We start from the raw sequence: 15,000 nt of genomic DNA on the forward strand, positions 1-15,000 counted from the left end.
GCCTTCGTTTTAACTGTTTTCAATGCAGAGGTAACCTATTACAGTAGTGAGTTGTTTTGCATATGTAGCACATGCCTTCAGTAATGACAGGCATGAAAATAACATAACAGTACGAGACAAGTGTGCATTGTTGCTGGAACTTTTTTATGCAGTGTCCACGAATTTAAATTGCTCAAAACAAGCCGTGTTGATGTTATATGCAAGTGGTTTACACAAGCACACATTTTTATTCAGCTGCCCTACACTATTTCCTTCCATATTCCAGAATAACATTCTCGCCGCAGTGCAGGTCAAGTCGATCTTACTCGTGCTAATTTATTTATTTTGCAGGCAATCACAGGTCCCAAACTTCAGTTTCTGGACCTCGTTGCCAGCTGGCCCGGTTCGGCTCATGACAGCCGCATTTTTGATAACAGTCGGGCCAGGGTGCAGTACGAACAGGGGGACTTCCCGGCATCCTTCTTGGTGACATGGGCTATGCATGCAGGCCATACCTGATGACTCCTTTGAGAGATGATGTTCTACCAGAAAGTCCACAGTACAAGTAAGTTCAAGCTGTAGTTTTAACAAAGGTAAAGGCAGCTCTCAATAAAGAAAACGTTTATTTTCTACAGGTATAACAAGTCACAAATAAGAACGCGATGCAGCATCGAGCGAACCTTCGGGGTGTGGAAGAGAAGGTTTCCATGCCTCGACATGACACTACAAATCAAGACGGCCACGGTGCCTATCGTGATTACGGCATGTGCGGCGCTGCACAACTTGGGCCGGCTGCTCAAGGACCCCGTCCCACCTGCTCTACTGTACGATGCCACTAGTGATTGTACTGCGCCTGTTCCTGTCTCTAGAGCAGCCCAGCCGCCAGCCACAGTGCCACTAGTGGATTCGGCAAGTGGTTTTAGAACTAGAGACAGGATCATTGCCCAGTACTTTCACTGAGGGGCATCATCATGCTGGACACACAACTTGCAGAAGTAATGTGTGAAGGACAACTATCTTTTTCCTTGCCTTGTTTCTACATAAAAATCTACATCCTAGCCTTCCCTTCAAGAGTTCACTATTACCCATGAAATATTGTTTCTTGTTGCATTGCACATGTTTCAAATATTTCTTAAAATTGGTATAAAAATTTTAAATTGTGGTGTTTAATTCCCTGATATGACATGAGTTATAAAAGAGGCTCTAATGGAAGGCTTGGGAATAATTTAGAACAACTGGAGTAGTTTAACATGCGCCGACATGGAATAGCACGACATACGCATTGTGCACTTCTCTGGTTCTTGCATTTTCGCCCTTATTACCTGCGAAAAAAGTGTTTCTCTTGCACCTGTGTATTTCTGCTTTCACAATATTAGTAGTGTTGTACTGAGACTGTACTGTATCATTTTCTGTATCATAATGTATCATATTGTACTGTATCATATTTCACTGTTTTTTTCATGCGCTGTTGCACTACACCAGTTTTTATTTCCTTATTTGTTGTTGTGTCCACCAGGTAGTTACGCGCAGTGACCGAATGCTCAGCGAGTGCTACCTTGGCCGACTAACAGCTGGGCGCCCCCTGCAGCTGTAGTGAACATTGTGCTGTGCGCGTTTTTATTGCTTCACCATGAACTAATCACGTGCGCAACCTGTACATATTTATTATTGTGTAAATAGTTTTTGTGTACATTACCTCTCCCCCCCTATCCTCTCTTCCTGTCCCCTCACCTCTTTCATTTCATTTCTCCATTCTGCCTGCTATCGTTCATTTCTGCTGGCCCAACTCAGGTGCTTCAGTATTGATGGTAGGCTAGCAAAAATATTTTCCTTTCTTTTTTTTATTATTATTTTAATAAACCACTTAATTACTTACTTGCTTGTTGTACATTTGTAAATGATCCACCGAGCGTCCGGTTCAAGCCTTCAGACTTTTACAGCCTCGGCGGCATATGATTACGTATGCACCATAATTCTTCCTGCTTCTAATAAATGCTAATTTCATCCAAATTGCTTAGCGAAACCCTCTAAGGACATATAGATTTCAAGCAAGGCAGGAATCGCTGATTAGCATGCACCTACACCCTGCCACACAGCTACAAAAAATTATGGTCAGTGACTACATTCCTTCACTTCGATTGCAATACCTGACCACAGAAAGCTTTGTTGAACTCTTGAGTATGTAAATTGTTGAACAAAGCACGGATAAGTTATGACGAAGATATGGCGAATCATGCAACTCACTGTGCACACAGCTGCCTCCAAGAAACCTTCAAGTTTCAATGTCACTTGGAAGAACGGGCAGTTGGAGCCTAGATTTTGTTGTTTAAAAACGCCTGTGCCAGTACTTAGAAAAACCTACTCACTGTGCACATCCATGAGTGGTGCCGGAAAATTAGGAGGTTAGACACAAGCGGTTTTTGCAAGCCACTAGCTGAAGCCCCTAATTTCAAGTGACCTCCCGGACATACAGCTTCTATGTTATGGATATGAGAAAATGCCAGTGCAAAGCTTTGTATCACACAAAATTGCATTCGTTGCGGCCAAAGGTACCAAAGTGTGAAAAGGACATTGTTCTATCTTTCTAACAGCCAACTGAAACATAAATTCATCCCGGTACAAGGACCAAGCCTATAACTACTGCCCGTTGGGGCAGTTGCTCTAGAAACCAAGCTAATCAGGATGGCTAGCAGATGCCAGTGCAAGACTGAACTGGTCAACTTGGAAATAAGAATGGGGAAATGACGCGGTTGTCCTCGGTGAAGGCTGGCAATATGGGTCCAGTAATGTTGGCAATGGTAATCAATGAACCTCTCAAGTGGCATATCAGTGAAGAAACAGCCCAGCAATGGTCTGTTTTCACTGATTCAAAAGCAGCCCTCCAAGCGCTACAATCTGCTCGTCATGGGTTCCATGAACAACTTGTTGCCGAAATCCGAGAGCTCCACCACACAGCCACCAACAAAGGGCACGATATTGTTTACCATTGGCTGCAAGGACACAGCGGCATCACAGGCAACCACCATGCGGACGAGACCGCGCGAACTGCTCACCACGAGGGTGATTGTGTGTCCATCCCCATCACGAGACCCGACGCAGCACTGTTGCGGGACATCACGCTTGCCGCGTGGAATTCAGGCTAATTCTCGCATTTGCCTTTAAAAACCTTAGAGCCAGATCTAAAGCTTTGGCTTCCATCTGGCCTACCGCGATGTGAAGCAACTTTGTTGCGTCGCCTGTGGCTTGGTGTAGCTTTCACCAAGCACTACTCCTTCTTAATAGGTATGTGTGACAGCCCTGCTGTGCCATCTGCGGGTGTGATGAGACTATAGCCCACATTCTTTGTGAATGCCCTGCCTACAGCGCCGAAAGACAGTCTCGCTGCAGTGCACTGGAGAATCTAGACCTGCACCCACTGACGGGTGCAGGTCTAGATTCTCCTCACTACTTTCCCCCCGTGCAGGGTAGCAAACCGATTATTCACTGGTTAACCTCCCTGCCTTTCCTCCTAATCCTCCTGAGAAAACCATCCCACCCATTTCTCTCATGAGTAGTTTGAGAGTTTATAGGTTCTCTTAAAATTTGTTCAGCATATGCCATGGTTTGGTGAACAGTGTTTTCCACAACTCAAGAAAGTTTTGTAAATTGCACTGTTACAAAATGAAGAAAAAACCCTGAGTGCACTTGGTGCTGCATTTTATTTGCTTATTTATGCAATACCCACAGTGGCCAACACTGGGGCAGGAAAATCACACACAAGCAAAAAACTTGACAGTGTTCGCCAGCAAAAGTGCCCATAAAGTGAGTTGGCCGTAATAATGAATTGTGAAGAAAAAGAAGCAAATATTCTTTAAATAAAGCTTTATGGCTGCAGCCTGCTATAGTGGCACATGGAAATTGGGAAACACGGGAGCGTTATTGTAATCGCGAGGAGCTTCAAAACAATCAATATCAATATACAAGGGGTACAACATCTGGTAGAGGCACTTGGGATTTGGTTGTCATCGCTGTCCATAATAAGAAGACAAAAATACATATGTCCCAATAGGCTATATGCATTTTCACCCAGCCCATTGTCTCGACATAGACATTGGATTTGAATGAGGCATAAATACAATCCGAAAGTTTGGTCCCAGAAAACCTGCCCCTTTCAATAGGGGTAAAATTAACATGGCATGACTGTACATCAGATTCAGCAGATGATCATACATGGTACAAAGCTGTAAAGAAACCTATGCGCTATGCAAAAGACATAATGAGAAAAAAAAGATTGCTGGAAAACGACTGTACCAAACAAAGGAAGAAAAGTAGATTTCAAAACAGCATTCACTTACATATGCAGGAAACCTGGGAATTAGCACTACGTACACTTCAAAACATCAAACAGGAAATGTAGCAGAGGCGCTTTTTAAACCAGCTTTTAGTCTACTGCCGTGGTTCCGGGAAAGAAGTGGCTGGACCACTAGAATGTCTAAAAAGTGCAGTCAACCAACCCCGTAGAAAGTGCCAAGTCGGCCTCAAAGTGGCAGTTACGTCCTCATGAAATAACTCACGGCAGGAGTGCCGCGCTCTTTTCCTCTACTGATTGATAAGAACGACAAAACACTTGGTTCAAACAGAACACTTTACTAAAACCATACTGCACAACCATGTGTCAATGCGTCAACGACCGTATGAGGTAGCACCGCACTTCGCTGCAGCCAGGCAACACAGCAAATCTTCCAAGACATTGCAACCACTGCAAAGACTGCACCCCTCTGTTCCATAATGTCAACATCATCGGCCGCGGCAAAACACAGATAGAACGAGAAATCTTAGAAGCTTTTAAAATCAAGCAGTTAGGAACTGAATGCGTCAGCGACAGCTCTGTCAGGTTCACGGCAAAAGAATACACTTTCATGAATGGGGCATAGGTTGCCACATGTTTCTTCGCTCGCTTAATCAGTTTGTGTTTGCTGTTTTGATAGCGTTTGTGGTGCTCACGCGCATGTGCGCCCTGTTCTGATGTTGGCGAAGTAAAGAATTTTCAGTTGTGTTTCCAGCGTTGTCCTGTGTACTTCCCCTCCTTGTGATTGCGTCCTTTTCGCTGGTTTTCCTCATACCATGCACCAACTGGCCCAACAAGCTACGCTTCTTCAACGCCCGACAAGGGTGTTCGCCGGTTAAATTTCGCGGTTTTTCTCACCACGAATCGTGCGCATTTTTGTGTACATAATGCACCATCTCTTGAGGGTGAAGTAAGCTTTGCTTCTTGAAGTTTACTTTTTTTTGCACTAGGGCGCAGCACAATGTTCTCAATACTAGAGCCGCCAGAGCGTTCTCACTTGAGCACGGAACGCACGTTGGCGCGGTTCGTTGACAAGCATGGCAACGTTTTCACCGCGTGCGTTTTTCGGTGGTGCATTTAGCGAAAGCGAAGACGACTTCAGTGAGGAAGAGAATTACGTGCCTCCATCGGACAGTGATGACAGTTCTTCCACTGAAGCGAGTGACGATGACGACGGCGGCGGTGGAGACAGCACCTCTGTTGACACACAAAACAGTGCGCGACCACGTTCTGCGGACTGGAAGGTGTACGCGGATAATATGCCCGATTTCACACAATTTCCCTTCACTGTCACGAACCCAGGATCACAAGTAAGCACTTGTAATCTCAACTGTGAGCTGGAATATTTTCAGCTGTTTTTTACAGACGACCTGATGGACAATATTGTGCGCGAAACAAACCGCTATGCGCGTGAAAAGATTTCGAGTGCCGGTGAGCTTCCAAAGGACTCAATTTGGAAGGACTGGGAAGACGTGACCTTGACAGAATTCAAGGCTTTTCTTGGTGTAATCGTAAACATGGCCTTGAATCCAAAACCAGAACTGAAGGAGTATTTTACCCAAGATATTGTCAACAAGATGCCTTTCTTCCCGCACGTTTTCTGCCGGAAAAGATTTCTGCAAATGTTTTGGATGTTGCACGTTGCCCCGTGCCATGATGCCTCTTCAGGTCGGCCGGCAACACGTGGAAGCAAGATCACGGACGTCGTGCATTACATCGACGCGAAATGCAGAGAGCATTTCAGAGCCGGCCCCAAAATTTGCATCGATGAGAGCACTGTTGGCTTCAAGGGCCGTGTCTCGTTCAAATGCTACAATCCACAGAAGCCAACCAAATGGGGCATGCGTGTTTACGCACTTGCTGACTGCCAAACGGGGTACATTTCGGCAGTCGAGCCCTACTACGGCAGCACAACAACTGACAGTCTCGGCCGTCCCGAGCTGCCCTTCACCTGCAGGATTGTTCTTCACTTGCTCCAGAAAGTGCAGCAAGCTACGCCGGGGAGTGGCTACCACCTCTACACAGACAGATTTTACACTTCTCCAATGCTTGCCGAGGAGTTACTTCTACAGAGAGTACAATTGACTGGTACCGTGATGCCAAATCGCAAGAAAATGCCACAGCAGGTCAAGAAAAAACTGAAAAAGGGCGAAGTGGCAGCTTTCAGAAAAGGACGCTCCTACATGGTGCTTTAGTGGCGAGACAAGCGTCAAGTGACGATGCTCAGTTCTGCCCACAATGTATCTCTCAAAGAAATGACAAGGACACAAGCAGGTGGAAAGAAAGTGACGTTGAAGAAACCAGTGGTCATATGTGACTACACAGAACACATGGGTGCAGTTGACCGTGCGGACCATTACTGCGCCAGCTATGCATTTTGTCGAAAGACAATGAAATGGTGGCGAAAGCTTTTTTTTTTGCTTTTGGAAGTTTCCATCGTAAATAGCTCTATTTTGAGGCGCACACAGCTGCAGAATCGTGGTGAGAAAGAATAGCGACACCTGCAGTACCGCCGCAACCTCATCCAACAGCTGGTGGGTGACGTGAGGGCTAGAGCCAAAAAGCGCGGCCCGTCTGCGCGGAAGGAGTGCGAGGAAAGGCTAGATGGGAAGAGCCATTTCATATACAAGCTGCCAGGCCGAAGCAGCAGGGACTGTGCAGTTTGTAGCGATAGAAAAACAAGCGGAGGCCGGAGGGAAACTGTGTGTTTTTCTGTAAAACCTGCAGTAACAACCCTGGCCTGCACCCAGGAGGATGTTTCGAGCGCTATCACACGCTTCCGAAATATCGGTAGAGAAGTTGCCAGCAAAATGCAATAGAAAAAATAAATATCCTTTGAGTTTTTCTTCCACAGTTTGAGTTTTTCTTCGCGGCGCCACAAACTGGCAAAATAGTTTCGGACCAGGACAGCCGGAAAGTGGGTAAAAGATTCGGAAAGTGGGTAAAAGTTTCGGAGTGAGTTGGCCGTAATAATGAATTGTGAAGAAAAAGAAGCAAATATTCTTTAAATAAAGCTTTATGGCTGCAGCCTGCTATAGTGGCACGTGTAAATGGGGAAACACGGGAGCGTTATTGTAATCGCGAGGAGCTTTAAAACAATCAATATCAATATACAAGGGGTACAACATCTGGTAGAGGCACTTGGGATTTGGTTGTCATCGCTGTCCATAATAACAAGACAAAAATACATATGTCCCAATAGGCTATATGCATTTTCACCCTGCCCATTGTCTCGACATAGACATTGGATTTAAATGAGGCATAAATACAATCCAAAAGTTTGGTCCCAGAAAAACTGCCCCTTTCAATAGGGGTAAAATTAACATGGCATGACTGTACATTAGATTCAACAGATGATCATACATGGTACAAAGCTGTTAAGAAACCTATGCGCTATGCAAAAGAAATAATGAGAAAAAAAACATTGCTGGAAAACGACTGTACCAAACAAAGGAAGAAAAGTAGATTTCAAAACAGCCTTCACTTACATATGCAGGAAACCTGGGAATTAGCAAAAAAATAGCACTACGTACACTTCAAAACATCAAACAGGAAATGTAGCAGAGGCGCTTTTTAAACCAGCTTTTAGTCTACTGCCGTGGTTCCGGGAAAGAAGTGGCTGGACCACAAGAATGTCTAAAAAGTGCAGTCAACCAACCCCGTAGAAAGTGCCAAGTCGGCCTCAAAGTGGCAGTTACGTCCTCATGAAATAACTCATGGCAGGAGGTCCGCGCTCTTTTTCTCTACTGATTAATAAGAACGACAAAACATTTGGTTCAAACAGAACACATTACTAAAACCATACTGCACAACCATGTGGCAGCTAAAAACAGAATCTGCATGCTTTTACCCTGCATAAAACCATACTACAAACTGGATATAGCAACTGGCTATCTTTAAGGGGGTTTAATGTCCCAAACTGAGTCGGGTTACGAGGAACGCAATAGTGAATGGCTCCGTAAATATAAACTCCTTGGGGTTCGTTACCGTGCACTGACATCACACGGTACACAAACCTCTAGAATTTCGCCTCCACCAAAATTCAACCGCAGCAGCTGGGATCGAACCTACGGCTTTTGCGTCAGCAGCCGAGCGCCATAACCACTGAGGCAATGCGGCAGCTTGACTATCCTAAACACTACAGACATTCTGTAGTAAAAAGCAACTAAGAGAAGCTGGATGAGGTTGAAATTCAAGCAAGACTTAAAGGCGCTGTGAAACACCTTCCGAGGAGAGCACATCAACTCTCTCAATCACTGCATTTGCTTGTCATGAACATCCGAGCCAAATAATACACCTCTACACCTGCAGAGAACCCACAATCACGCGCCAAATTTGGCCAGCACTTCCCGGAGACTTACATGCTCGCGCTTTTCTCCATCGCTCACAAATGCGTATATAAGTTGAGAGATGGCTACTGGTTGCATTCTTTCAGACGTCGGGCAGCTACTATGGCCACGGCCAGTAAGCCGCGTAGCTCTGGTGGGTCAGGAAGCTTTGCACCCCGGAGGTGGGGCCGGCAGAGGAGCGCCGACCTTCCAGCGTGCAAAGTGTGATGAGAGGAGAGAATTCAAATTTTGACTGCAGAGAGCTCAGCCGCTACAAAGCGCATTAAAAAAATTCTTGCTACACAATATTCGTGAACTGGCATGCTTTAACGTCCCAGGCATATTGTAACTTTACTAGAGCCCCTTTCAGAGCTCCTATAAGAGGTTACAAATTTTTCACCTGCTGCGATGGCTCAGGGGCTATGGTACTAGCCTCTTGGCTGTGGCAGCTGCATTCGTTAGGGGGCAGATTGCAGACTCCTGTGTTCTATGCGATGTCAGTGCACATTAAAGAACACCGTCTGGCATTATATTGACTTCATCTGGCTCCTTATTTGTATACCCCCCCCCCCACTTCATCCCTTCTCTCAGGCGACTTGGCCATAGTTGCAGTGCTTTCATTTTTTCAGATTATGTCCCCCTGCCCCACCTCCAACATCACCCTCCTCACAGTTCCCCCTTTACTGCTTTTATCTGCAGCTCCAAAAGGATCTTTTTCGACCGTTTCAAGTCATTCTTAAGCTTAAGATTTTCCATCTCGAGCTGATGGACTGCCGCTCGCTTTGCGTGCTTGTCGCGGTGGTCTGCTCGTAAGAGTCTCATCCGCAGCCGGTGCTCTTTACACTTTTGTGCCCTCTCGGTAGAAATATCGTTAAGGCGAGCTGCTAGCTCTTGCTCGACCAGCGACTGCCTATGCATGCCCGCAGTGCGGCTGGTACCTGCTGCGCTTTCTGCAGAGGCAGCAGGAAGCACTGAGGGTGAGGGTGCTGCGGCTGCCGGTGTTGCCGGAACAAAAAAACCGCTTGGCGCAGGTGGCACAGCAGGCGACTGCCTCTGTGAGCTCATGCGGCTGGTACCTGCTGCCCTTGCTGTAGAGCAGCAGTAAGCACCGAGGGTGCTGCGGTTGCCGTTGCGGCTGATGTTAAGGAGGCTGCCATGGCCACTGGCTCCTCTTCCATTTGCTCATCTTGCTGCGGGCTACCCTCTTCATAGTGCCAGGACCACAGCGGGTCCTCTGCATCACCTAATGCGGAGGAAGTGCTTGCTATTAGACCTTGAAATGAGGGCAAATCCAATGCAATGTCGCTTTAGATCAAGAAACACTTCAATCTTTGCTAGTACTGTAGGCTACCTTAGCCTTTGAATGGTTTACAATGAAGTGGGTACTTTAAACGCATCCTGCGCTATTTTGTACGCTTGTATTCGTTGCTTTCAATGTCCTTCAGGTGACATTTTACCATTTTTGGTCGTGCAGTAACTCAATCAATGCTTCCGTTAGAGTTCGTTTATGTAACAAAACAGGAGGCATAAAACATGCACTTAGCCTGCTTCGAAGGGAAACATTTCCGGAATACATTCGTCACATACACTGCCAATCATGCTCCTTGGATGACCACCTTGGAAAATATGTTCGGCCAGTGCATTCGCACCTCTTATCTGTAGCTTTGATAACACTGGTCACACAGGCCAATATTTTTATGACAGGTCAAAACAACACAGATGCCACAGAAAATTGGACATGGCTACAGCTGTTATGCACACTTTTAATGACAGAAGAGCTCATATGCTCAGAAAAAAAAAAAATAATAAGCACAGAAGCAGCCTACAACAGCAAAAATGGTCAGACACAAGCGCCAGGCAGGGATGCTGCCATTCATTTTGCTGGAGTGTTTCATCAAATCCTCTAGGCATAAAAACAGAAAAGCAGTACATACACAGAATATGTATTCCAAGAAAAATAATCTCATATATATTTTTTGGAGCTTGCAGTACAATATATATATATATATATATATATATACATATAAAATAAGTCATACCACTGGCTCCTGGAATAGAACCATCTTGAGTGCGCGAAAGCAGGGCGGCCACCGATGGTGTGGGTTGGGACTCGCCGCCTGGGTCTGCTTGGTGGCGATCACTGTCGAAGGGGTTCGCCAAGCGAACCCCCATGTGGGATGCGACACTGCCAACTCTTTGCAGGTCTTCAGTGAGCTGGCTGGGGGCCGCTGAGCCGCCGCCTAGGTATTCACAGAAAGCGCTGTTACAACCACTGGAAAAATCCCTCGATGAATATTCACAAACACTAAGCACATTCGACATGAACGCCAAAGTATCTTTCAGAATTTAAGCGCTACGAAGCAACGAAAACATGCATGTTTATTCGCGCAAGCAGGAGCCTTTTTCTCTGACAGAAGCACGATATTTGCATTTATTTAGTAATACTCTCCGGGTGAAACAACCTTAAACATGCTGACTCCAAACTGCGGGTGCGTGAAAGCTAGATACTAACTGTGGCGGTGAAAACGCACAGCAAGAAAATTGGCAGCACAAGTTCCAGCACCTCACAGTTCACAAATGGTAGCGAGGTGCTGGAAGTGGCAGAGGAACAGGTCACTTAGGGCAACTAGTGACAGCTGATCCGAATCATCAACGGAAATAATAGAAGGATAAGAATGGAATGGAGTGCATATGGCAGGTTTTCTTAGATCTTGAATGTCAGTGTACCACTGTTCCTCAAGAGAAAAGTGGAGGCTAACGAGAAGGGTTCAGCTTAAGTTAAGGACAACACAGCGAGCGACGGAAAGCAAAATGGTAGGTGTAACGTCAAAAGACCAGAAGCAGGCAGAGTGGGCAACTTCTTTTCAATTTTAGGGCGTTATTAATGTAGAGCACAGTGGAGCTGGGCTCACTGGCTTCATAGACAGTCTTTAAAATGCTTAATTTAAGTAACCAAAATCCATCATGTCCCAACAGAAACTGTTAACTGAGCTTTGTTCATGACCATGACTACTAGCATTGAAATAGTATGGATAAACTTTTTTTTAATGCAGTCGATCACTCCTTATGTGCTGAGGTATATATATAGCTGAGGTCAAATTATGAAAAAGGAAATTCGATCAATACCAACGAACGGGAATCGAACCCGCGGCTGCGCGAACAGATCTTTAACGGCTGTTGGGCGAGACCACTACGCTACCGTCGGAGCGAACACACCTCTTGCTAAACTGCTCCACATTCTCGCGTCGTGAATTAGCGTCGTCTTCGACTTTTATTTGCTCCGTCCCGCGGCACTGCCTGCTCACCGTCGTCTTCTACGTAGCACAAATTCATGCTTTCGCTCAGATTCGAATGTCGTAAACATTCTCTGTATTTTTTTTTTGAGGGGCGGAGGGGGAATCTAGTCATAAAATGCAGGCAGCAAGCAATCGGAACAGTTCTGTAGTCTGGGAGAGAACCTCTGAATTCGTCAGCAAAAAAGAATCAAAGATGAAAGAAAACAGGACTTACCGGTCTTAAATATCTCCCGGTTGTCGTGCGCTTTCGCCTTTCGCCACTTATTTTTCCAGTTCTCCCAGCATTTCTTCAGCTGGAGCCATGTCCGTGGGCTCACGTTGTGACTGGAGTTGAACTGGGTTTCTATAAGCTCCCACTCTTTCCTTTTCCGTGCAACTGACACTGCATCAGTTCTCTTGTTCTCTAGTACGGCCTTGTGCTTGTCGACGAGGTCGAGGAGAAGAGCTCGCTCTACTCTGGAGAAGTTAATTTTGCCCTTCTCCGTTTTCTCCATCACGCGCGCGTCGCAACACAGCACCAAAGAATAACGCAGTACAGAAAACAAAACACACTACAAATGACTACACACTATCAATAAATATAAGACCAAAATATATACGATAAAAGCAGTGAATTTACAATTAAAATGCGCGATAACAATATAAAGCAGAGACAAAGAGCTGGCGATGCTGGCGATGATGCAACCGATGGACGCGCGCGAGCGGAAAGACTACGACGTCGACAGGAGCAGTACTACGCGCGCTACTATAGTGACGTCTTTGTTTGTGGCCAGACAAGTAATATTAGTTCTCCAAAGCTAGCCGAAAAAAACATTTTGTTGTTGTTAAAACGTTAGTTGAGACTTGTACTATGTATTAGCAGCGCTGGTTTGGCGCTTCTGTTCTTTATTTGTTCATGAATTTATTAGATATACAGAAATGTTTGCTTAGCCTCGTTCCCATGGCGCCTACTTACATCTAAAAGCACTACTTTCATAAGTGCTGCTTAAGTGCCGTTTTTGAAACTTCCTTCGCCACTCATACTTTACTCAGAACTTAAGTCACGAACTTAAGTCACACCTTGAGTGTCGTTCTTGAATACGGCGGTAAGCGTCGCTAATTTTCCGCCCCGCCCCGCAGCTTGAGTGCCGCAAAATTGCCCGTTTCCCCAGAGTCAGCTTGGCGGACTTGGGGTGCGTTCGCCCTGGCAGACGCGGTAGGTTTGTTCGGACTTTGAATTTTTCCGCCATTCTCCCCGGCAGACGCGGCAGGTTGGTTCGGACTTTGAATTTTCCGCCATTCTCCCCAGCAGACGCGGTAGATTTGTTTGGACTTTGAAAATGGAGCACACTCTCAAGTTCGGGAATTTTTTACGGCCGCACCCTGTTTCGGAGGCTTAAGAATTTCACATCCGCGGATGGGCCTCGGAGCGGCGAACGGTTTGGTGCCACATACGTCTCTTTCCTTTTGCCCTATCCGAAGATAGGGCAAGCGATAAGTGTTCGCCCCGGTACCGTTTCGGAATTTTTCGCGGCCGTCTCAGGTGCCTAGTTTCGGCCGTTCTTTCGGATGCCTTCCGCTTTCCGTAAAACCCTTGATTTATAACGCGCCTTTCCTTCGCAGACAGCACCTAGAAGATCCGAGTTATTTCCAAGCAGAAAGACGTGTGCGCCGGTCTGATTTCCTGGCACGTGAAAACGGTACAGAAAAGGGCTATGCGTTCGCGTGGCGGGAAAACGGGCATGTCCTTGTGCGAAAGGCTGCAGGCCAGAACGCGAGCCATTCGCATCCGAGATGAAAATGACCTGAGTAAAATGGGGATGACTGCACTGCTTGGTGCGAGGAATGCCATTCGTAACGCGAGACCGTGTTTACCAAGATTCTAGTTCTTTCGATGTTCTAAAACGGGCCGGCCGCAAAAGCCCGGTCCACATTTTTCTTTTATTCCGCAAACGTGTGTAGCTTAAAGAATAAAGATGAGGTGGGCAACATTTCTTTTTTCTTTATCTTCATCAAACCGCAGTTTTGACATATTGCCATTCAGTGAAACATGGTATGCACAAACTGCGGACATCATCCACTTCGAAGGATACAGGTGCGGAACAATGTCTAGGAAAAATAGTAAAGGCGGTGGAGTTCCACTGTAGGGTAAAAATAATCTTTCATAGAAGTACAGTTTTTCAAGTCTGCGATTTTTATCAGTAGAAGCGGTTCTGTGTTCGGTGTTGGTTATCGGCCCCCTTTGCAAGATTTTTGTTCTTTCCTTGATAGCATACCGATAAGAAACCAATTGTAATTATGGCCGATTTTACCATAACATGTGTTGGAACAATCAGCGGCAACAAGTGGCTTTCTCGACATCATTTCTTTGCATGGTTTCTCTAGCATTGTTAATGCGCCTACACGTGCTACTTGGGGTCGGGTGAGACCCTAATTGATTTTTGCTTGACTAATTGCGACGAACAGGACCCAGGTGTCTTGCTAAGTGATTTTAGTGACCACCTCTTGCTTTATTCCAAGATGGCGTGCACAAATCACTACACCTCGGTTCAGCCTGTAACACAGGAAAAAAAAATGAACACATGGTCTCCAATGTGTACTGTCTTTGCGAAATTGACCCTAATGTAGTACACAATAGTCGCAAAAAATAATAGAGCTGCGCTTTTACTGTAGCAATGTTAACCAAGGGCAAAAAAGCGCCAAAAACTTGCGAAAAACTTCTGCTTTAGTAAAGCGCATAAGAGGCCGAAACCACCTATTTGGCATATTTAAAAAAAATAAACGAGAGAGCTGTCAATTCTAGAACAGCATAAATAAGATAGGAATAAATTAGGTTCGGACATATATAAATCTCGAATTCATCACTGCAGTGGAAGGTTCTAACGAATTCACTGCGATCCGCAAAAGACCTGGCGTACTGTAGAGGAAACTCTACAAAATACCGCAAACAGAAATCCCGGTTGATGATATGTAAACAGGGGCGGGGGGTACTAAGAGGCGAAGCTCTCGCCAATGTAGCGAAAAAACACTTTTCAACATTTGGAAAGTTGGATGGCGCTGACCAACGGACATTATGGCGCCAGCTTTATTT

The sequence above is a fragment of the Amblyomma americanum genome, chromosome 11 (assembly GCF_052857255.1).
Source record: "Amblyomma americanum isolate KBUSLIRL-KWMA chromosome 11, ASM5285725v1, whole genome shotgun sequence".
NCBI classification, from domain to species: domain Eukaryota; kingdom Metazoa; phylum Arthropoda; class Arachnida; order Ixodida; family Ixodidae; genus Amblyomma; species Amblyomma americanum.